This window comes from Dreissena polymorpha, unplaced genomic scaffold (genome assembly GCF_020536995.1).
Source record: "Dreissena polymorpha isolate Duluth1 unplaced genomic scaffold, UMN_Dpol_1.0 chrUn025, whole genome shotgun sequence".
NCBI lineage: Eukaryota > Metazoa > Mollusca > Bivalvia > Myida > Dreissenidae > Dreissena > Dreissena polymorpha.
The window spans coordinates 112,075-136,562 of record NW_026273339.1 but is presented as its reverse complement, the minus strand read 5'-3'; the positions used below and the strand labels follow the sequence as shown (position 1 = coordinate 136,562).

At 34.2% G+C, this 24,488-nt stretch overlaps 1 pseudogene; it reads left to right on the top strand.

The window, feature by feature from the left end:
• The first annotated feature begins 1,069 nt into the window (after positions 1-1,069).
• On the top strand, positions 1,070-8,018 carry LOC127863671 (QRFP-like peptide receptor; annotated as a pseudogene).
• The last annotated feature ends 16,470 nt before the right edge of the window (positions 8,019-24,488 follow it).

The following is a 24,488-nucleotide window of genomic DNA, read 5'->3' as shown; positions in this document are numbered from 1 at the left end:
GTATTAAATCGATACTTTTATTTAAAAACAATACTTTTTATCGAGTATATAACTGTTTAGTGATAAAGAATTTCAATAAATAATAAATAATTGATAGTATTGGTGTTTGAATTAGCATCTTGAAAACGTACTCAAGATCGATAACAATAGAGTGCACATTTTACAGCAGCCTAAATAACTGTTTGCGTTAAGGAAAAACGAATTCAAATATTATCCCTGACAATTGTATTGCTGAATGTTAAAAACACATCTATTAGCTTTGGGTCGCTGTGAAATAGTATAAATGGCGATAAATTTAAAAATATACTATTTATGTCGAATTGATCGTCACGTTCCGTTTGTGGTTATGTTCACTGAAGTCATATCTACAATTAAATGACCATCGTACATTCCTTTATGTACACTCAACCCGTGCTAAACATGTGGCGACTGTCTTTTATTCAAAAGTGTTCCTGTTAAGCAAATACTTTGTTTGACGTTATACAAAATGAACTATTTATTTATAAAAAAAGTGAGATTTGTGTTAAACTTTATTTTGTAGATATTTTGATTCCGCCTTATCAGTCATTTAAGAAAACAACAAAACTCTTGCAAAAAGTTGACTGTTTCAATTTCGATGCGATTTATGTTTTACGCATATTATATAAGGAATACAATTTAACGATAAATATTGTTTGTTGCAACCATATGGAATTAATCAAGATTTGACAAGAGATCGAGGGATTTCGTCATCTATGCTTAACTCTCAGCGCTTGTGAAGCCATCGCATATCGTTTTGGGTTTATCTTCAACCAATGGTTAGAAAGCTGCCAGACGAGCGAAATTGAACGGCTACGAATTGGGTAGCCGCAGTGCTTCTCTGGAGACACACTGAACAAGAACGCTAAAATGACGGTCACAAATACGTGCTACTATGCAAACATATAATTAACCTGAGCGACTTATGATTGTTAGTAAAGGACGGTTCTTTTTTGTCAGCCTTTGTTTATTGAAAAAGCTTTTTCGGATGTGTGTAGTAAACTGGATCTGGACTTCAATATTACACTTGGAAATAGTTCTATGGTTCCATATGAATACCACAAGGACCTACTGTACGTGGATGTTTGCATTTCCGGATGAATATCATAAGGACCTGACGCAGAACAGTTCGGTTGTACTCCTCTTGATCGTTCTGTACATGCTCATAACCGTGCTAGCGTTGCTGGGTAACCTGCTCGTGATCTGGACGGTGTGGATCAACTCACACATGCACACGGTGACCAACTACTACATCGTGAACCTTGCTGTCTCTGACTTGCTCGTTGCGGCCCTCGTGATGCCTCTCAAGCTGCTCGAGTACACCGCCCCCTGCCGGTGGCAAATATTCCGCAGTGACGGGCTCTGCTCCGTCGTCTACTATCTGCTTCCGGTGTTCGTGTTTGCAAGCGTCCTTACGCTCGCAGCAATCTCCATAGAGAGGTTCCATATTTTATGTTATTTATTTTTTATAACAAATAATAACACATTCATTAACGTCATTTCTGTCGGATCGTTAATTATAAAATTAACATATGTACATGTAGGTTATAAACTTTATGAATAAACCTAAAATATATTTGTCCTGCGGCTAAAGTATCTCACACACGATCAGGTAAGTTAGATGTTGTAATAATGCTACATCTTATTGAACTATTATTGCCACAAACTTGATTACTACAATTACATGAAATCGGTATTAAACAACCCAATATTAACCGCATGTATAAACTATTTTTATTTAAAACTTAGGAATCAACTTTATAAGACATTTCCGGACGAAATAAACATCCCGAACCAAAATAGGAAATCTGCAAAAGTCTTTACCAATATAAGAGTAATATTATTAGTTTTACATTACCCTATTTACATTATAAGCATGCATTCACAGACTAAATACAAATGCATAGTATATAGCGTTTCATGCGCTTGTTAAAACCTGTAAGATAAGGCTAATGAACACCACTGCTAGTCTATGCATTAATACAAGAACAAATATCCTGTCATAACATCACAATACATACGCCATTTTATTAAATAGGGTTTTAATGTTGGATAATCCCCATAAAGCGGTCGTTTCAAACCCTTAATGTGTGAGGGGTTACCGAGTTTTACGGATCGCCAAATACCCATTAAAATAAAGTTTTAAATTTTGAACACCATAGTGTGGTCCTTTACTGTTGATTGACCCCTATTGAGTATTTAATAAAGTTCCAGGTTCGTTGATAGGTCGCGTTGCGTTTATTCTTCTTATAACTTCCACATTTTAAATACACGAAGATTTCTTACAAGGCAACAATACCTTTTAGTATTAAAGCAGTTTATTTGTTGAAAATAAATAATCGTTTAGTGATATTTTCTATTTTCTGCTCCTTATTTAATAATTTAAATAGGTACTCTAACAAATTTTAAGTCCGTCCAACAAGTAAATGTCTCCCCGTTGCGAACTTCCCAGACGCCGTAAAACTGGGATGTAGTCCTGTGCGATTCTCTAAAAAAAACTTGCGCAATATGTAAAATTTCGTCCGGGTTTTATATAAAATGGCCACATTGACGAAAGCATGACTATCAATACCTGATTTGAGTCATTAAAAAAAAACTCTCAAACAGTCTCTCAAATTGGTATATTTTTGCCTCGAAATAAATATTGGCGTCAATAACTTGACCGCTAGGTAACTGTATGTTTAAATTATCTAACGTTGAAACAACTGAATATGTCAGAGGGTCTTAATTGCTTGACCGTAAAATAACTGTATGCTTAAAGCATTTAAATAGGAAACTTCCGTTTCTGTTTTGAGGTCTTAACTATTAAACCGCTTGATAACAATATACTCAAATTATCTATAGTTGAAACATCTTTTTCCATTAATTTGTTTTACACATACGATTGGTCCCGCGGAAAACAAGTGTAACAATAGTTTACGTGTGCATGCTTGATTGATGTTATGTGAAAACTATTTCAACGACGGTACATGTGTTTGTATTTAAATATACGTCTTTACCGTAACTCTTAACCAGGGCCCGTATTCACCAACCGATTCTTAGACTTAAGAATAAAGAATAGACTTAGAACCAAGAAAAATTTGTTCAGTGTTTGAATATATTAAGGCCTCCACTGGTGATTATGTCATTAACAAAATGTTCTATATGAAGAATAATATAGATAGAGATGTTTACTGCAGAGTTTGACTCAAAATTAAAGAAATTCTTGAATATTCTAATTTAAAGAATTTTCTTTATTCTTAGACTTAAGTCTAAGAATTGTTTGGTTAATACGGGCCCAGGGTCGGCTGGAAAAAAAGCGCGTATAAACCACAGTAGTAACATGACATACGATTGTACAAAGATCAATTGCCATTATATTGCCAAAAGGTGTACTTAATTCATGTGTAATTTCCTGTTTCATTAAACGCTGTTAATTTCTCACGCCTTTTTGGCGTCTCTCGTCATTTTAAGCTTCTGGTCATTTATTATCAACACGTTCAGCTGGCGCCTTGTGGTATTATAAATAATCTATGAAACGACGGTATGCATATGCTACGAAAAACAATGAACAACTACATAACATTGTTTAATATTAATATGAAGATGCGTACACTTGACGTGAATTGAACTCCCTACATTATATAGTTACATATATATGTAATAACTGTTAACATACATTTTTTATTACTATTTAAAAAAAGAACAAGCTATTAAATCATTAAAACTAGGCATAAACAAGTTTAAATTTAAATACAAAACAAGCGTTGTTTATTTACTTGTGAAATTTAGTTTTATTTTCCTTTAATATTTGATATAAATAACGATAACAGCTTGGTTTCGATTTGCAAAGAAGGAAATCAGATATTTGTTATTTTCCATTAACTATGGGAGGAGACTGCTGTGTTGGATAGTTCAGAAAAATTCTTGAAAATTGTAAATTACAACACATGTGCTCGAAACCAGTCAATCAAACAATGCGTTTAAAACTAACATTTCGTGTAGAAAGTATTGAAACAAAACATCATCATTTATTTTACAAGTAAAGTTGTTTAAATAATTACATAAAACATACATGATATTACATTTTAATTACGGTGTATGTGCTATCATGCTACACGTATTAAAAGATAGGTTAAAATGATATATTTGTCATATTGTATTGCTATCAATTAGGCTTAGGTCATTCGCAGTAGTTTAATAAATGAAAGGCAATGTTAGTTCTTATTATAAGAAGTTATTGATATTTGGGATAAATGAACGATTTAAAATGAAGCGAGGATTTTAGATGAATTGTGTGAAAATCGGTGTACTATTTGTGTAGCCTTGAGAGTTATTCGACAACAAATGGTGATAGAACAATATTTTGTCTTAAATATATATATGTTCGTAGCAATAATATTAAATGACTGTGCAATGCAGACATCATTTGGGTAAAAATTTAATAATGCATGACTCCATATGTTCTGCAATACATGCTGTATTATTAATGATGTCTATTTCTGGTATTATGCAATAGTTCATCCGCTCTCTGCAATGACGGTCAACAGCCAATCGAGGACAAAGAAAATTATCGCTGTTACCTGGATACTACCATTCATCGTAGCCGTACCTTACGTTTTCAGCAAAAGTTACGCATTTACTATTCACAGTGAAATCGGCTCCATTTCAAGAGAAATCTGTAATGACCGCTTTAACGAAATCGATCTTGCAATACACGGCGACATCGCCCGGGTCGGCGAGTTTCGTAAAGGCTATTTCCTGGTCTTATTCTGTGTAATATACGTATTTCCAAGCGCGATGATCCTGGTAACGTGTGTTAAGATTGCCGTCAGTCTCCTGAAGCCAATACTTCCAGAAAGCGCTGCTATTGCTCGATCAGAAACAAACAGACGACAAGAAGAAAATAAACGGAAGGTATGTACATTGGTACATACATGTGCTGCTTTACATATATTTTGAGAAACTGTAGCTTTTGTTTATTTGATGCATTTTATAACATACATATCTTGTATATGATATTTTTTTATTCACAAACCTGGTTTGCAATTTGTGTTTGTCTTATCCGAACGATAACCTTTGCCCGAAAATATACAACTCACAATATGATATCACCATTTTCCATTTGATATAATAAAGATTTATTCTTTAAACAAACAATTTAATTGCATATCAAAACAATTATTTAAGTATTTCAATATATAATATGCAGATTTTAATAAGTATTTCACAATTTATTAACATAATAATAACATTTGCAGAAAAATGTAACCATGTTAATCTTCTGTTTTTTTTTAAATACTTCTAAAATTTATTTGTTAAACAATCAATTTAGAATGCATTTTTTTGCATTAATATAGGGGTATGCGTCAGGGCAAATATCTCAACAATGAATGATGTTACTGCAAGTACATATGTTTAAACGTATTGATTCCAACATGATTACTGGCTTTTTGTGGATACGCCTACGGCCACACGTAAAACTACATCTGCATGATAGTGCTTGATTGGTCATTGCCGGCACGGATACTTCATAAATGTACCTCGGGTACTCTTAAGAATACATAAATGTACCGCGGATTCGGAAAAATGCTGAAAAGTACAACTGAATTCTAACGCTAAATTGTCGTTGTCGGCTTTTTTCAAATTTATTAGGTTAATATTGTATTCAAAATTCTGTAAAATAGCATATGTACTATAAAAACACCTGCTCAAAAAAACCATGTTGAGAAAGTGATTTTCAAAGAGAATTTTGTTTCGTATTCCGTAGCTTGTTTAACGACATCGGTTTGTAGTGGGAAAAAAACTTGGGAACAGTCTAGATTGGCAGGAATCATGTAAGTGTATTTTCCGTACATTTAAGCATACTACGAGTAGCCGAGGTACATTTAAGTAGTAACCGCGTCAACAATGACCAATAGAGCAATACTAGTGGCCAATACGTGTACATGCAAATTGGCGCCATGTGGATTAAGGGACATACTTATGGGAACATAATCTGACTTTTTGAAAGGTAATCAAAACTTTTTCAACATGCCAATTGTGAGCCATAGACAAAAAATTCCGTAAGTACATATTTATTTCATATAATCCATGTTATCACAAATACTGTCACATGTAATATACCGTCCGCATGTTGCAAAGATGGTGGTGGTGATTGCCCTGACATTCTTAGCGTCCTGGACTCCTTTCTACCTTGTAAACATTATCAGTCAACTGCAGCACGACAGTTTCTTAAGAAAATCTAACTTCATCTTTACAATGCTAATAAACATGTATGTGGCTTTCTAAATGGTTGTTTGAACCCGAGTATTTAAACCGCCATGATTCAAAAGTTCAGGAGGAGCTTTAAGGATATATTCAAAAGAATATGGTATTGTTTTACCTGTAATGCATCGGGAAAAAGTAGACTGCGTTACGGTGTTTCACATCGATTTACGTCAACGTTACATCATACATTAACAGTAACAGACGCCCATCATATTGCATTACAAGAGCATGGGAAATGCAATGGTTCCCTTCGTAGCCCAAAGGCTGGTTCTAAGAGCAGCAGCAGTGGAACGGATCCGAAATTGCGACATATTAAGACAGTTGATAATACACTTGTTAACAAGTATATTTGTGAAGATGCTCGACTTAATTCGCACTGTGACGATTGCATTGATCGTTCTTGGGATGACCAAGTTCAAACCGCAACGTAAAGGCATTTTGAACATTAAGGCTGATCTAGCGACTTCACGTGTTTGAAAGGACTATCAATTTGTTGCGAAACCATACTATATTAAATGATGAGCAAAGAAGAACCAATTACAACTGTTTCGATCGCATCCCGTCATTTATCTTTTAATGGTTTATAACCAAGCATATATACTTCCAATCATGCATCGTGTTGGCGTAGAAAATATACTTAATGTGCTTCCGAAAATATGCGTATATGATACATGTATTGGCACTTTGTTACAATCAGTATTCAGTATACAGATGAGTTTACACTAAATCAAATTGCCTTGGAGTGTCATTATGAAACCGCACACTTTTCATCATTTCGCTTGCGTTGCTTTATTCTGTTAGATTGTGTGAGTACTGTATTAGTTAAAAGTGGTTTACCTGTTATTTCGAAGATTTGTATTAAAATAAGTTTCATTCAATTAAAAAAGTTCCCATTTGCCTAACCGAAAGCTACCTTTGAACACAGGATTAAGTCAGTACGATAAAGACTAATGCAGAGTACTAAATAATAGTTCGTATTCGCATTAAAATGTATCGATGCAATCGCTAATGGATATCACACCAGGAGCAAAGATAAACTCTTTAGAAATAGGCACTTTTTAATGACTTATTGAAACGATACCTGATGTTTTTGGGAAAAAAATTTTTAAACATAATTTGAAATGCATAGGGACCATGTAATGTTCAGTGATATAATGTGGAAAATTCACTATCTTCTTTAACGGAACTGTGCTAAGTTGTATTCTATAAAACTAAGAGTAGGTGACTATTTTATTGTACAAATTTAGTATATGGAAATATGCTTCACATTTTCACACCCAATCTGACATTTTGAAAGGTTATCCAGGTATTTTCATAATGTGCATTGCCAGACCTAAACAAACAATTCCATAGTAAATATTCCTTTAAAATGATCCATTTTATAAGTATTTGTGTCACATTTAAAATACCGTCCACAGGTTGCAAAGATGGTGTTGGTGATTGCCCTGACATTCATAGCGTCGTCGACTCCTTTCTACCTTGTCGGCATTATCCGTCAACTGCAGCATGACAGTTTCCTAAGAAAATCAAACTTCATTTTTACAATGCTTATAACAAATGTATGTGGCTTCATAAATAGTTGTTTAAACCCAATCATTTAAACAGCTATGAGTCAACAGTTCAGTAGAAGCTTCATGGATATAATAAAGAGAATAGTGTACTGGTGTACCTATAATGAATCGGATCCAGGCAAACTACGTTACGGTGTTTCACATCGATTTACGTCAACGCTGCATCACTCATTAACTTAAACAGACGCCAACCATATTGCACTACAAGAGCATGGGCAATACAACGGTTCTCTTCGTCGCCCAAAGGCGGATTCAAAGAGAAGCAGTAGTGGCACGGATTCGAAATTGCGACAGCTAAAGACAGACACGAATACAATGACAAACAAGTATCTTTGTAAAGACAATCGAACGGATTGGAAATGTGGCAATGATATTGATCACTCTTGCAAAGACCAACATGAGTTCAAACCGCAACGTAAAGGCATTATGAACATTGAAGCCAATTTAACACAAGCGACTTCACTTGTTCGAAAGGATTATCCATTTGTTGCGAAACCATACTATATTGAGTGATAAGCCAAGACGATTGGTCAATATCTGAGAGAAGAACAACATATAATGGCTGTTGTTTAAATAGGTATTCAGTTATACAGATGAGTTTACATTAAATCAAATCCCAATAGAGTCTCATTATTAAACCGCACACTTTTAATAATTTTGTGTGCGTTGCTGTATTCTGTTAGATTTGTTTAATTATAGTAATTATAGTATTTAATAAATGTTTATGATATTTTATTTCGAAAATTTGAATAAAATATATGTGTCATTCAAATTTAAAAAAAGGCCCTTTCGCCCAACCGCAAGCTCCATTTGAGCACCGGGTTAAGTCAGTACGATTTAAACAAAATCAGAGTTCTTATTAATAATTCGCGCCACAAAAGCTCATATTAAACGTAGTTTCTGATTAACTGCACCAATATGATGCAGACATACATAGAATGCAGGAAACATCCATAAAATATATCGATTCGATCGCTACTGTCTATCAAACCAGGAGAGCAGATGACTCTTTAGAAATAGGCACTTTTTTTCAAACCATTTAGTGAAATGTAACTTGATGTTGTTGACAAAAGAGTATTAAATATAATGTGAAATTTACCGGGAAAATATTATGTTGAACGATAGAAAATGGTCAATAATATATTTTTACCGGACAATTTGAATTTGTAGTATATCAAATCATGTGTTACTTACAAATGTATGTAACTATCATAGTATATAGAAATATGTTGTAGACCCAATTAAAATGACACACAAAAAAAACGGTTTATACGGCGAAATTATTTAAACAGCATTGTTTCTTTTTGTTTTCAACGCATTTTTAACGGTTGCCTACCGGAATATTAATTGTGTCTTTCTTCCCGATAATATAAGAAACGTAGGTAGGTCATTATAAAGATGTGTGCTTAATGTGTCAAGCTATCGACCATGCTCTGTGAAAAGGGAGTTTAATGCATGTGCGTAATGTGTCGTCCCAGGTTAGCATGTCTAGTGGGCACAGGCCAATCAGGGACGAAACTTTCCGCTTGTATGGTATTGTTCGTTTACTAAATGTCTCTTCTAAGCAAACATCCAGTTAAGGTGGAAAGTGTCGTCCCTAATAAGCCTGTGCGCACTGCACAGGCTAATCTGGGTCGACACTTTACGCACATGCATAAACCACTTTTTCACAGAACACGACCCATATATAACGCACAGCCTAGTGGCTTCTCGTGATTGTAGAACATAACATCGCTGGTCATTGAATATGATTTCTGAATTGGTCATATTCAAAGAAGAATACCCCTTTGTGGTATTATGATATAATAGTGTTCAATGGGTCATTGTCGACTCACGGACCACATAAAAGTACCTCGGATAGACTCAAATATACTACAAAGTTCCAGGGCTACGGAAAATATACTATAACGTATTCCGGTGTATAGCTTGGTGCTTTTAAGCGTATGTTTCGTACCCTGGGTAGATTGTTATATACATAAGATATCCCTGAGTACTTTTAAGCGTATGTTTCGTATCCTGGGTAGATTGTTATATACATAAGAGATCCCTGGGTGCTTTTAAGCGTATGTTTCGTACCCTAGGTAGATTGTTATATACATAAGAGATCTCTGGGTACTTTAAAGCAGTATAAGAGTCAACAACGACAATTCGAGCCGTATTATTGACAAGCAAGGCATGGCGCTTCTGTGTATAAAGACCGATGACTTGCTGTTTCGGTCATTATTATGAATCTAGGCCGAAGTTTGGGCTATTTTATAAATAACAAAACACATTTTCTTTTTGTGTAAAAACGCGTATATAATTAACGCTTTAAGAGCATTTTCGCTGACACGAATTGTTTAGCTCTAATCCAGCACATATTTTTACTTGATTAAAGATTAATATAGCATGTTGAGTCTACAATTATATTAAATACTTACTGATAACAATTATAAAATACCTAACAATCGCTAAAATTCAGAGAGTTTAGTGTTCGTGTCTGAACATTTAACAGGTGTTTTGCTAGGCCGATCGGAGCGTTACTTATATTTGCGATGAATGAAACATGAACGTAATCCTCGTGTTAACTCATTGATTAAACAGTTCACATCCAGAAGAGTGCATGCCATGGTAGAAATTGTCAATAAGAGTATTAAGAATATGTATAGTTATGTTTAAAAAAAACATGTTATCCGGGCAATATGCTCTTAATTTGTTAAAAGTAGTTAACAGACAAAGTTTGGGCATACATAAACAGAAGGGCACAATTAATTACGTCTCATATTAATAATAGAAAATAATCAATTGTGCAGTCATATACACGCTACATTTGATACTTTCGGTATCTATTCATTTAAGATATTTTATTTCCAATACCGAATTGTCGCAATGAATCATGTGACTACCATGGAAATCGACTGTTTAAGTATAGTGCTCCTCTTACTATATCCGCTGTCGATAATGGATCATGTTCTTTACCATGAACATGTTTCTAGTAACTTTTCTCCTTTTGCTACACGTTAGACGTTAATTACACAGTTATTTTGTTTGAAGGGGTATTACGAACAAAACATGATTTAATTATCTGATTATTATTATTATTTAGTAATTTTAAAGTTTCATTATTTATTTTTAATAACACATATTACATACGATTGTGTTAGCCAAATGATCCATACGTTAGTTTTCAGCTATACCAAAAGTAAATGCAGTTTTAAAACAAAAAACAACAATATAATTTTACCGTCGGCACGTACATTAAGTTGGTATTTTTAAATTTCTATAAACTTAATAAATGAACCCCATATTCTGTTATCTGATGTAAAATCCAAGTGCTTTTTTTTTCAAAATAAATATTGTCTATTTAAATTAGTTTACGTTTCAAATATAGAATCTCGTTCGCCTTAAGCCATGACGCATTTTGGTACTGTAGTGCACCAAAGTGTAGGCTGCCAAACATTTGTGCTCTCATATTTTGGATTATTTTGAGAATACCAGTGACAGGATAAATGTGATTTTTGTCAATGATATTTATTAATGTTTGACGGATGCAATACTTAATTTATCTTTAAAAAAGATATGTTAAATTAGAATATTAGTAGAAACAATTTAATCTGTGTAAATATTTTGGGAATATTTTATCAACGGATTAATATTTTCCTGTGGTAAACACTTACTCAACATATTAATATTTTACCTGTGGTGATCACTTTCTAAACGGATTAACATACTTGCAATCACAATGTGTATGAATAGATATAATACAGACCAATTATTGGATTTATCCGCAGTATCGAGAAATCACACAATACCAAACAAAGGAACGTTAACCATTTTAAAGCAATACAATCTTTTGAAATATAGAGGTACCCGAGGCGTTAGGGATCAAGAGTTACGTGTATGGGTACAAATAGTGGAGTGAATTTAAATAATCTACAAAGTTTATCATCACAAATTCCAACCGTAACATCTTTGAAAAGACACAGCACACAAATCATTTCAGATGCAAACTAAAACAACCTCTCATGCCCCAAGAAATGCAATACACTAAATGGTCTAAACAAAAGAATATCTTGCCTTACATTGAACTGTCATTCTGTTGTCAGAAACAAAGATGTTTTGATTGGTCAATATCTGAGAGAAGAACAAATCGAATTTGCCGTATTCACAGAAACCTGATTCTCAGATGAAAAGGAAAACCAAATAGATACCTCAGACTTAAATCAAAACGGTTACACAATGAGTACTGTAAATCGTTCAAATAGAACAGGCGGCGGTGTGGCTTTAACTTGTCGGACTGGGGTTACTGTACGAAAAGTGTCAAGTAGTAATACCCGGACATTTGAACATGGTATATGGCAACTGATTCTCAAAGACATTACAATTAATGTAATTTGCGTATACAGACCACAATCATTTCCCAACTATTCAAATCTTATGATTATTGGAGATTTCAACTTTCATGTCAACAAAACTAACAGTGTTGTGACTGAATTTAAGAATTCTCTTGTAGCAATCGGTTTGGAACAACATGTTAATTGCAGCACACACACAGAGGGAAATACACTCGACCTAGTAATCTCTGATGCTACAAATGGTATTGAAATCAATTCGTGTGAACCAGGCACTTTCTTTTCGGACCATTGTGTAGTTAAAGTCGTTACCAAAGTACAAAAAGAAAATATCAAGAGGTAAACAATAAAATTTCGAAATGTTAAAAATATACACCACTCAGCATTTACTAACGACCTCAATGAAATGTCAATTACAGCAGACAAAGTAGATACTTTTGTAGAGCATTTTGAAGATGAAATCTGTAGAATTTTTGATGAACACGCTCCATACATTGAGAAAAACAAAATTTGTCGTGCACCAAAACCATGATTTAATGAAAACATTCTTGAACTAAAACGCAAAACACGCAAACTGGAACGCATGTGGAGAAAATACAAACAACCAGACCAATATGAACTTTTCAAAAATGCCAGAAATAAATACACTTTCGAGTTTAATGCAGAGAAGCAACGATCGCTTCGTCAAAAAGTAATTGATTTTCACGGAGATTCTAAAAAACTCTACAAGTTTGTATCAGAATTAAGAGGAAAAAGTACTGACATCCCTATGCCGGAAGGTGAAAGCGACACCGCGATAGCTGAAAATTTTGCCGATCACTTCCTGGATTAAATAAACAAAATTCGAGATGCCCTTGCCAGTTTCGACAAATTCACACCCGATCACAAGGAAGTACCATGTTTCAGAACGTTCGAGGATATAACCCAAGATGAAGTGAAAACGATCATGAATCATCTTCAAACAAAATCATGCGAACTAGATGCATTGCCAACAAGAGAACTAAAATCATTATTAAACTAGTTACTACCGTTAGTGACAAAATTGGTTAATCTCTCTCTGAGTAATGTAGTTTTTCCTTCAAAATTAAACAGGCAATAGTAAGACCACTTCTTAAGAAAATTGGAATAGACTTGAGTTATGCCAACTTTAGGCCAGTTAGCAACTTATCATTTCTATCAAAAGTGATTGAAAAGGCTGCTCTGTTTAGACTCAATATACACGTAAATGAAAACAATCTCCTTCCAAAAAATCAGTCAGCCTACAGACAATTCCATTCTTGTGAAACTGCTTTACTTAGACTAGTCAATGATATACTCGAAGGTATGGAGGAACAAGAGGTTACAGCACTTATCGCCATTGATTTGAGTGCTGCCTTTGATATAGTCGATCATGGCATTCTACATGACGTGTTGCAAAAACAATACGGTGCATGAGGCACAGCACTAAACTGGATAGACTCGTATCTTCGTTCAAGAAGCCCGTCGCATAATTCAGCTTTATCGGCGGCACGTTCTTTGGAGTGTAGTGTCCCCCAGGGTAGTTGTCTTGGTCCACGGCTCTACCTGACGTACGCTGGAACACTGTTTGATGTCGTTCCTCCCTCCATCACAGTCTACGGTTTTGCAGACGACCACAACCCGAACAAGCGATTCAAACCTACATCTTCTTCTGTTGAAAGAACTGCCATTCAAGAACTTGAACGTTGTGCACCCGTTATTAACAAATGGATGAACGAGAATAAACTGAAAATGAACGCATCAAAAACGGAATTCATCATGTTCGTTAGTAGACCCCAATTACATAAATGTCAATGTCAAGAAATAGATATTGCTGGTAACACTTTTAAAGCAGCCAATGCATACGGTATTTAGGTGCATATTTTTAATTAGACGAAACACTAAATTTTAAAGAACACATCAAAATTAAGTAACGTACAGCCATGTACAACTACCTTAACATCAAAAACATAAGGAAATAATTAACAAAAGAAGCAACAGAAATACTCGTTTTGTCTTTGGTAATATCCCATCTGGATTATTGTAATCTCATCTTGTATGGAACAGCTCAATGTGAAATAAACAAAATGCAACGTATCCAAAACATGTGTGCCAAATTAATACTCGGCCGACAGAAATATTACAGTTTAAAATATGCCTTGTATGAACTACACTGGCTACCAGTAAAGGCTAGGATAACATTCAAATTACTGAACTTCATGTATAATTGTTCTGTTGGTCACGCGCCAAAATACCTTACAGAACTTTTATAAGAATAGGTACCAGCACGTAACCTACGATCTACCGTCTCGTATGACGGATGTTAGAAATAGGCACTTTTTAATGACTTATTGAAACGATACCTGATGTTTTTGGGAAAAAATATTTTAAACATAATTTGAAATGCATAGGGACCATGTAATGTTCAGTGATAGAATGTGGAAAATTCACTATCTTCTTTAACGGAACTGTGCTAAGTTGTATTCTATAAAACTAAGAGTAGGTGACTATTTTATTGTACGAATTTAGTATATTGAAATATGCTTCACATTTTCACACCCAATCTGACATTTTGAAAGGTTATACAGGTAGTTTCATAATGTGCATTGCCAGACCTAAACAAACAATTCCATAGTAAATATTCCTTAAAAATGATCCATTTTATAAGTAGTTGTGTCACATTTAAAATACCGTCCACAGGTTGCAAAGATGGTGTTGGTGATTGCCCTGACATTCATAGCGTCGTCGACCCCTTTCTACCTTGTCGGCATTATCCGTCAACTGCAGCATGACAGTTTCCTAAGAAAATCAAACTTCATTTTTACAATGCTTATAACAAATGTATGTGGCTTCATAAATAGTTGTTTAAACCCAATCATTTATACAGCTACGAGTCAACAGTTCAGTAGAAGCTTCATGGATATAATAAAGAGAATAGTGTACTGGTGTACCTATAATGAATCGGAACCAGGCAAACTACGTTACGGTGTTTCACATCGATTTACGTCAACGCTGCATCACTCATTAACTTAAACAGACGCCAACCATATTGCACTACAAGAGCATGGGCAATACAACGGTTCTCTTCGTCGCCCAAAGGCGGATTCAAAGAGAAGCAGTAGTGGCACGGATTCGAAATTACGACAGCTAAAGACAGACAAGAATACAATGACAAACAAGTATCTTTGTAAAGACAATCGAACGGATTGGCAATGTGGCAATGATATTGATCATTCTTGCAAAGACGAACATGAGTTCAAACCGCAACGTAAAGGCATTATGAACATTGAAGCCAATTTAACACAAGCGACTTCACTTGTTCGAAAGGATTATCCATTTGTTGCGAAACCATACTATATTGAGTGATAAGCCAAGACGAACAATTACAACAGTTGGAATCGCATCTCGGCATTCATGTGTTAATTGAATATAAACATGCATGGATAAATGCACTCATACGATATGCTGAAGTAAAAAATATATATTTATGTTTTTGTCAATATAAGGGGATATAAAACATATAATGGCTGTTGTTTAAATAGGTATTCAGTTATACAGATGAGTTTACATTAAATCAAATCCCAATAGAGTCTCATTATTAAACCGCACACTTTTAATTATTTTGTGTGCGTTGCTGTATTCTGTTAGATTTGTTTAATTATAGTATTAAATAAATGTTTATGATATTTTATTTCGAAAATTTGAATAAAATATATGTGTCATTCAAATTTTAAAAAAAAGGCCCTTTCGCACAACCGCAAGCTCCATTTGAGCACCGGGTTAAGTCAGTACGATTTAAACAAAATCAGAGTTCTTATTAATAGTTCGCGCCACAAAAGCTCATATTAAACGTAGTTTCTGATTAACTGCACCAATATGATGCAGACATACATAGAATGCAGGAAATATCCATAAAATATATCGATTCGATCGCTACTGTCTATCAAACCAGGAGAGCAGATGACTCTTTAGAAATAGGCACTTTTTTTCAAACCATTTAGTGAAATGTAACTTGATGTTGTTGACAAAAGAGTATTAAATATAATGTGAAATTTACCGGGAAAATATATTGTTGAACGATAGAAAATGGTCAATAATATATTTTTACCGGACAATTTGAATTTGTAGTATATCAAATCATGTGTTACTTACAAATGTATGTAACTATCATAGTATATAGAAATATGTCGTAGACCCAATTAAAATGACACACAAAAAAAAACGGTTTATACGGCGAAATTATTTAAACAGCATCGTTTCTTTTTGTTGTCGACGCATTTTTAACGGTTGCCTACCGGAATATTAATTGTGTCTTTCTTCCCGATAATATAAGAAACGTAGGTAGGTCATTATAAAGATGTGTGCTTAATTTGGCAAGCTATCGACCGTGCTCTGTGAAAAGGGAGTTAAATGCATGTGCGTAATGTGTCGTCCCAGGTTAGCATGTCCAGTGGGCACAGGCCAATCAGGGACGAAACTTTCCGCTTGTATGGTATTGTTCGTTTACTAAATGTCTCTTCTAAGCAAACATCCAGTTAAGGTGTCGTCCCTAATAAGCATGTGCGCACTGCACAGGCTAATCTGGGTCGACACTTTACGCACATGCATAAACCACTTTTTCACAGAACACGACCCATATATAACGCACAGCCTTGTGGCTTCTCGTGATTGTAGAACATAACATCGCTGGTCATTGAATATGATTTCTGAATTGGTCATATTCAAAGAAGAATACCCCTTTGTGGTATTATGATATAATATTGTTCAATGGGTCATTGTCGACTCACGGACCACATAAAAGTACCTCGGATAGACTCAAATATACTACAAAGTTCCAGGGCTACGGAAAATAAACTATAACGTATTCCGGTGTATAGCTTGGTGCTTTTAAGCGTATGTTTCGTACCCTGGGTAGATTGTTATATACATAAGATATCCCTGGGTACTTTTAAGCGTATGTTTCGTATCCTGGGTAGATTGTTATATACATAAGAGATCCCTGGGTGCTTTTAAGCGTATGTTTCGTACCCTAGGTAGATTGTTATATACATAAGAGATCTCTGGGTACTTTAAAGCAGTATAAGAGTCAACAACGACAATTCGAGCCATATTATTGACCAGCAAGGCATGGCGCTTCTGTGTATAAAGACCGATGACTTGCTGTTTCGGTCATTATTATGAACCTAGGCCGAAGTTTGGGCTATTTTATAAATAACAAAACACATTTTCTTTTTGTGTAAAAACGCGTATATAATTAACGCTTTAAGAGCATTTTCGCTGACACGAATTGTTTAGCTCTAATCCAGCACATATTTTTACTTGATTAAAGATTAATATAGCATGTTGAGTCTACAATCATATTAAATACTTACTGATAACAATTATAAAATACCTAACAATCGCTAAAATTCAGAGAGTTTAGTGTTCGTGTCTGAACATTTAACAGGTGTTTTGCTAGGCCGATCGGAGCGTTACTTATATTTGCGATGAATGAAACATGAACGTAATCCTCGTGTTAACTCATTGATTAAACAGTTCACATCCAGAAGAGTGCATGTCATGGTAGAAATTGTCAATAAGAGTATTAAGAATATGTATAGTTATATTAAAAAAAAAAAAACATGTTGTCCGGGCAATATGCTCTTAATTTGTTAAAAGTAATTTACAGACAAAGTTTGGGCATACATAAACAGAAGGGCACAATTAATTACGTCTCATATTAATAATAGAAAATAATCAATTGTGCAGTCATATACACGCTACATTTGATACTTTCCGTATCTATTCATTTAAGATATTTTATTTCCAATACCGAATTGTCGCAATGAATCATGTGACTACCATGGAAATCGACTGTTTAAGTATAGTGCTCCTCTTACTATATCCGCTGTCGATAATGGATCATGTTCTTTACCATGAACATGTTTCTAGTAACTTTTCTCCTTTTGCTACACGTTAGACGTTAATTACACAGTTATTTTGTTTGAAGGGGTATTACGCACAAAACACGATTTAATTATCTGATTATTATTATTATTTAGTTATTTTAAAGTTTCATTATTTATTTTTAATAACACATATTACATACGATTGTGTTAGCCAAATGATCCATACGTTAGTTTTCAGGTATACCAAAAGTAAATGCAGTTTTAAAACAAAAAACAACAATATAATTTTACCGTCGGCACGAACATTAAGTTGGTATTTTTAAATTTCTATAAACTTAATAAATAAACCCCATATTCTGTTATCTGATGTAAAATCCAAGTGCTTTTTTTTCAAAATAAATATTGTCTATTTAAATTAGTTTACGTTTCAAATATAGAATCTCGTTCGCCTTAAGCCATGACGCATTTTGGTACTGTAGTGCACCAAAGTGTAGGCTGACAAACATTTGTGCTCTCATATTTTGGATTATTTTGAGAATACCAGTGACAGGATAAATGTGATTTTTGTCAATGATATTTATTAATGTTTGACGGATGCAATACTTAATTTATCTTTAAAAAAGATATGTTAAATTAGAATATTAGTAGAAACAATTTAATCTGCGTAAATATTTTGGGAATATTTTATCAACGGATTAATATTTTCCTGTGGTAAACACTTACTCAACAGATTAATATTTTACCTGTGGTGATCACTTTCTAAACGGATTAACATACTTGCAATCACAATGTGTCTGAATAGATATAATACAGACCAATTATTGGATTTATCCGCAGTATCGAGAAATCATACAATACCAAACAAAGGAACGTTAACCATTTTAAAGCAATACAATCTTTTGAAATATAGAAGTACCCGAGGCGTTAGGGATCAAGAGTTACGTGTATGGGTACAAATAGTGGAGTGAATTTAAATAATCTACAAAGTTTATCATCACAAATTCCAACCGTAACATCTTTGAAAAGACACAGCACACAAATCATTTCAGATGCAAACTAAAACAACCTCTCATGCCCCAAGAAATGCAATACACTAAATGGTCTAAACGAAAGAATATCTTGCCTTACATTGAACTGTCATTCTGTTGTCAGAAACAAATATGTTTTGATTGGTCAATATCTGAGAGAAGAACAAATCGAATTTGCCGTATTCACAGAAACCTGATTCTCAGATGAAAAGGAAAACCAAATAGATACCTCAGACTTAAATCAAAACGGTTACACAATGAGTACTGTAAATCGTTCAAATAGAACAGGCGGCGGTGTGGCTTTAACTTGTCGGACTGGGGTTACTGTACGAAAAGTGTCAAGTAGTAATACCCGGACATTTGAACATGGTATATGGCAACTGATTCTCAAAGACATTACAATTAATGTAATTTGCGTATACAGACCACAATCATTTCCCAACTATTCAAATCTTATGATTATTGGAGATTTCAACTTTCATGTCAACAAAACTAACAGTGTTGTGACTGAATTTAAGAATTCTCTTGTAGCAATCGGTTTGGAACAACATGTTAATTGCAGCACACACACAGAGGGAAATACACTCGACCTAGTAATCTCTGATGCTACAAATGGTATTGAAATCAATTCGTGTGAACCAGGCCCTTTCTTTTCGGACCATTGTGTAGTTAAAGTCGTTACCAAAGTACAAAAAGAAAATATCAAGAGTTAAACAATAAAATTTCGAAATGTTAAAAATATACACCACTCAGCATTTACTAACGACCTCAATGAAATGTCAATTACAGCAGACAAAGTAGATACTTTTGTAGAGCATTTTGAAGATGAAATCTGAAGAATTTTTGATGAACACGCTTCATACATTGAGAAAAACAAAATTTGTCGTGCACCAAAACCATGATTAAATGAAAACATTCTTGAACTAAAACGCAAAACACGCAAACTGGAACGCATGTGGAGAAAATACAAACAACCATACCAATATGAACTTTTCAAAAATGCCAGACATAAATACACTTTCGAGTTTAATGCAGAGAAGCAACGATCGCTTAGTCAAAAAGTAATTGATTTTCACGGAGATTCTAAAAAACTCTACAAGTTTGTATCAGAATTAACAGGAAAAAGTACTGACATCCCTATGCAGGAAGGTGAAAGCGACCCCGCGATAGCTGAACATTTTGCCGATCACTTCCTGGATTAAATTAACAAAATTCGAGATGCCCTTGCAAGTTTCGACAAAAGGAAGTACCATGTTTCGGAATGTTCGAGGATATAACCCAAGATGAAGTGAAAACGATCATTAATCATCTTCAAACAAAATCATGCGAACTAGATGCATTGCCAACAAGAGAACTAAAATCATTATTAAACTAGTTACTACCGTTAGTGACACAATTGGTTTATCTCTCTCTGAGTAATGTAGTTTTTCCTTCAAAATTTAACAGGCAATAGTAAGACCACTTCTAAAGAAAATTGGAATAGACTTGAGTTATGACAACTATAGGCCAGTGAGCAACTTATCATTTCTATCAAAAGTGATTGAAAAGGCTGCTCTGTTTAGACTCAATATACACGTGAATGAAAACAATCTCCTTCCAAAAAATCAGTCAGCCTACAGACAATTCCATTCTTGTGAATCTACTTTACTTAGACTAGTCAATGATATACTCGAAGGTATGGAGGAACAAGAGGTTACAGCACTTATCGCCATTGATTTGAGTGCTGCCTTTGATATAGTCGATCATGGCATTCTACATGACGTGTTGCAAAAACAATACGGTGCATGAGGCACAGCACTAAACTGGATAGACTCGTATCTTCGTTCAAGAAGCTGTCGCATAAGTGTTAATTCAGCTTTATCGGCGGCACGTTCTTTGGAGTGTAGTGTCCCCCAGGGTAGTTGTCTTGGTCCATGGCTCTACCTGACGTACGCTGGAACACTGTTTGATGTCGTTCCTCCCTCCATCACAGTCTACGGTTTTGCAGACGACCACAACCCAAACAAGCGATTCAAACCTACATCTTCTTCTGTTGAAAGAACTGCCATTCAAGAACTTGAACGTTGTGCACCCGTTATTAACAACTGGATGAACGAGAATAAACTGAAAATGAACGCATCAAAAACGGAATTCATCATGTTCGTTAGTAGACCCCAATTACATAAATGTCAATGTCAAGAAATAGATATTGCTGGTAACACTTTTAAAGCAGAAAATGCATACGGTATTTAGGTGCATATTTTTAATTAGACGAAACACTAAATTTTAAAGAAAACATCAAAATTAAGTAACGTACAGCCATGTACAACTACCTTAACATCAAAAACATAAGGAAATAATTAACAAAAGAAGCAACAGAAATACTCGTTTTGTCTTTGGTAATATCCCATCTGGATTATTGTAATCTCATCTTGTATGGAACTGCTCAATGTGAAATAAACAAAATGCAACGTATCCAAAACATGTGTGCCATATTAATACTCGGCCGACAGAAATATTACAGTTTAAAATATGCCTTGTATGAACTACACTGGCTACCAGTAAAGGCTAGGATAACATTCAAATTACTGAACTTCATGTATAATTGTTCTGTTGGTCACGCGCCAAAATACCTTACAGAACTTTTATAAGAAAAGGTACCAGCACGTAACCTACGATCTACCGTCTCGTATGACGGATGTTATGATGTGAAACACACAAAGAGAAAAACTTTCATGGACAGGAGTTTCGGAGCTTTTGGTCCGAATCTGTGGAATGACCTTCCATCAAGCATTCGGACTTCTGTCTCAATAGACATTTTCTTAAGGACTTTGAAAACATTTTTCTTCAGAGACTTTTACAATTTATTTTAATTTGAATACCTGTGATTTCAAAAAAATCGATGCTGATTTGTATGGGCTTATTTGTCCAACAACCATGACTCAGAGGACTAAGAAATTAAATAATTGTGCGGGCTTCTTTGCTCGAAAAGGATATTTATTGTACAAGTGACCAGTAACCAAAAATCATTAGGGCTTCTTTGCTCAATGATTGAATGACACCATCCAGCGGTCTTTTAGTCACGCTTAGCCCCTCTAATTGTGTCTTATAGTCACACTTGAATTTTAACCTTCAAGTTGTGTCTTGTAGTCACACAAGGTCAGTTTATGTGTGACTTGTAGTCACAATAGTTCAAATAAGGTTTAAACCCAAAAGAAGTGTCCGTAGGGGTGACAGGTGACCAGTAGCTGAGGGATCCGACAGCCAGAGTGCATACATATCCTTTCACGTATCCTTTCAGTTAATGAAAAACAGTATCGTTGCTAGAACTTTGCAAATAATATCATTACAATTATTGTCTTAACCCTAGTTATATCAATGTATTACATAATATTTTATTTTTCCTGTGTTTTAATATCGTAGCCTGTATTGTTTTATTGCTTAAGTTTCTTACAGCATTTTTATTTACATCACACATTTTTAGATTATTAATCGTTTAATTAATGCTGCATAAAAGTATCAATCACTCTTATTTTTATCAATTGTATGTATATTTATATGTGTTGTACAACGCCATTGAATATAATTATATAAATAGGCGTTTCATCAAATAAGCAAGTTTCAAGTTTCAAGTTTTTGGCATGACATCGATACTGACGTGTTAATCGCATTTGATACTGATACGCTAAAATGGTCAATGTGTCGAATGAATATCATTATTTGCACCAAACAATGAACACATCCTAACATAATTAATGCCTTTTCAACGGTACAAACACTAAATACAATTGTCAAAAACTATGACTTTGGTCGGAGTTCAAGCACCATTTATTCTTAACTTTGTATTATAATATTTTTCTGTTTTTACCATCGTTTAAATGGTTTATTAATTTAATACGGCAATATTTAGTTCGTCATTTTTTAAATCATTAAACACAGCCTTAAGGTACTTATTTTTATTTTATTTATTATTTGTAAGAATTCGGTTTACAAAAGGTATTCAAAAAGCGCACTTTGCATAACATAACAAAAAAAAACACCCAAGTATCAGTATTCAAAGTACATATACACACTGTGTACGTTGATTTTTTATAGTACACAATTAGTCATTCGAACATATTTTTATAACGTTAAATGCTTGTTTTGTTAGCTACTTTGCATTCAAATATCACAACAGAAAATGAGGTATTAGTCATAAATGCAATACACGTATTGTTTTATTTTAATTGGAACACTTTCTATTAAGCTAATTAAATATATCAGAACTCACAAAAACAAACTATCCCGATAATGGTTACATTAAAAATCAAATTACATGTAATACAACTAGAATAATTGAATTAAAAAACTACTGTAGATATGCCGTTATTTGTACATATATTTTGAACATTATATTAAATATTGATTCATTATTTTAAACAAAATCACCATCTGAACATCTAAAATTAGGGTGTTACGTGTACATAACCTGGTAGTTTGTTTTCCCATGAAGTCGCATTAAAATTTTTCCATGTGACTAATTTATTGCATTAGGTTTGAGTGTTCTTCGATTCCCTCTGACTCATTTATTGCTCAAGGTTAAAATAGCCTTCAATTCGTAAGTGATCGCTACCTAGCGGTTAAACCCGAGATTAGGGTTGTGACCAATATTTAGTGCCGAACTTATCTTAAATTTTCGTTTGTAGTTATGATCGTTTGAGAACTATGTACCGTGTTAATGACCATCTTCAACATTTTATGTGTCCTTATAGCTTATTAAGCCGCTGTTTTAAATTCAAAGGGTTTACTGTTTATTGGGAAAGCGTTTTTGACTTAATACCGGCGTAAACTTTATTGTCGGCACGATCTGTCAGTTAAGAAACAATCTTAAATTGTAAACTTGTTAGGATAAAATGGAGGGTCGTTCATAATCAAATCGATGTATTGCTTTAATGATATGATACAGATGTCCGAAAAATAATGCCTTAAGCAACCAAAGAAATGAATAATAAAGATTTAAGAAGAAAACGCGGGATATTCTCATATTCGCCTCAAAGTCCAGCATTTGCGGAGCCATAGCCTTACATCGGATGTATAGTCTGCCGGTTGTAAGCGAGTTACCAGAAGAGTGACATTCAACTAGCACGATACTTTTTTATTCAATATCATACATACAATGTAAACATGTATATGATCATACAACATAGTGATTGTACAAAGCAATATAGTTCAGACATGTAATACAAGATATGCTAATATATATTTATTTATTTTTTGAGAGAAAAGAAAAGAACAACAGAGGAATACGCTCGTGGAGGTTTCTCTGCTCTGGTTGATGCATTATTGAGTAGATTCTTGGACTCAGAGCCGAATTTTTTACCTTGGAATTTTCGAAGATATCACATCTTCTTCATCAGCTGATCACTGGCTGACTGACGTCACAGTCAC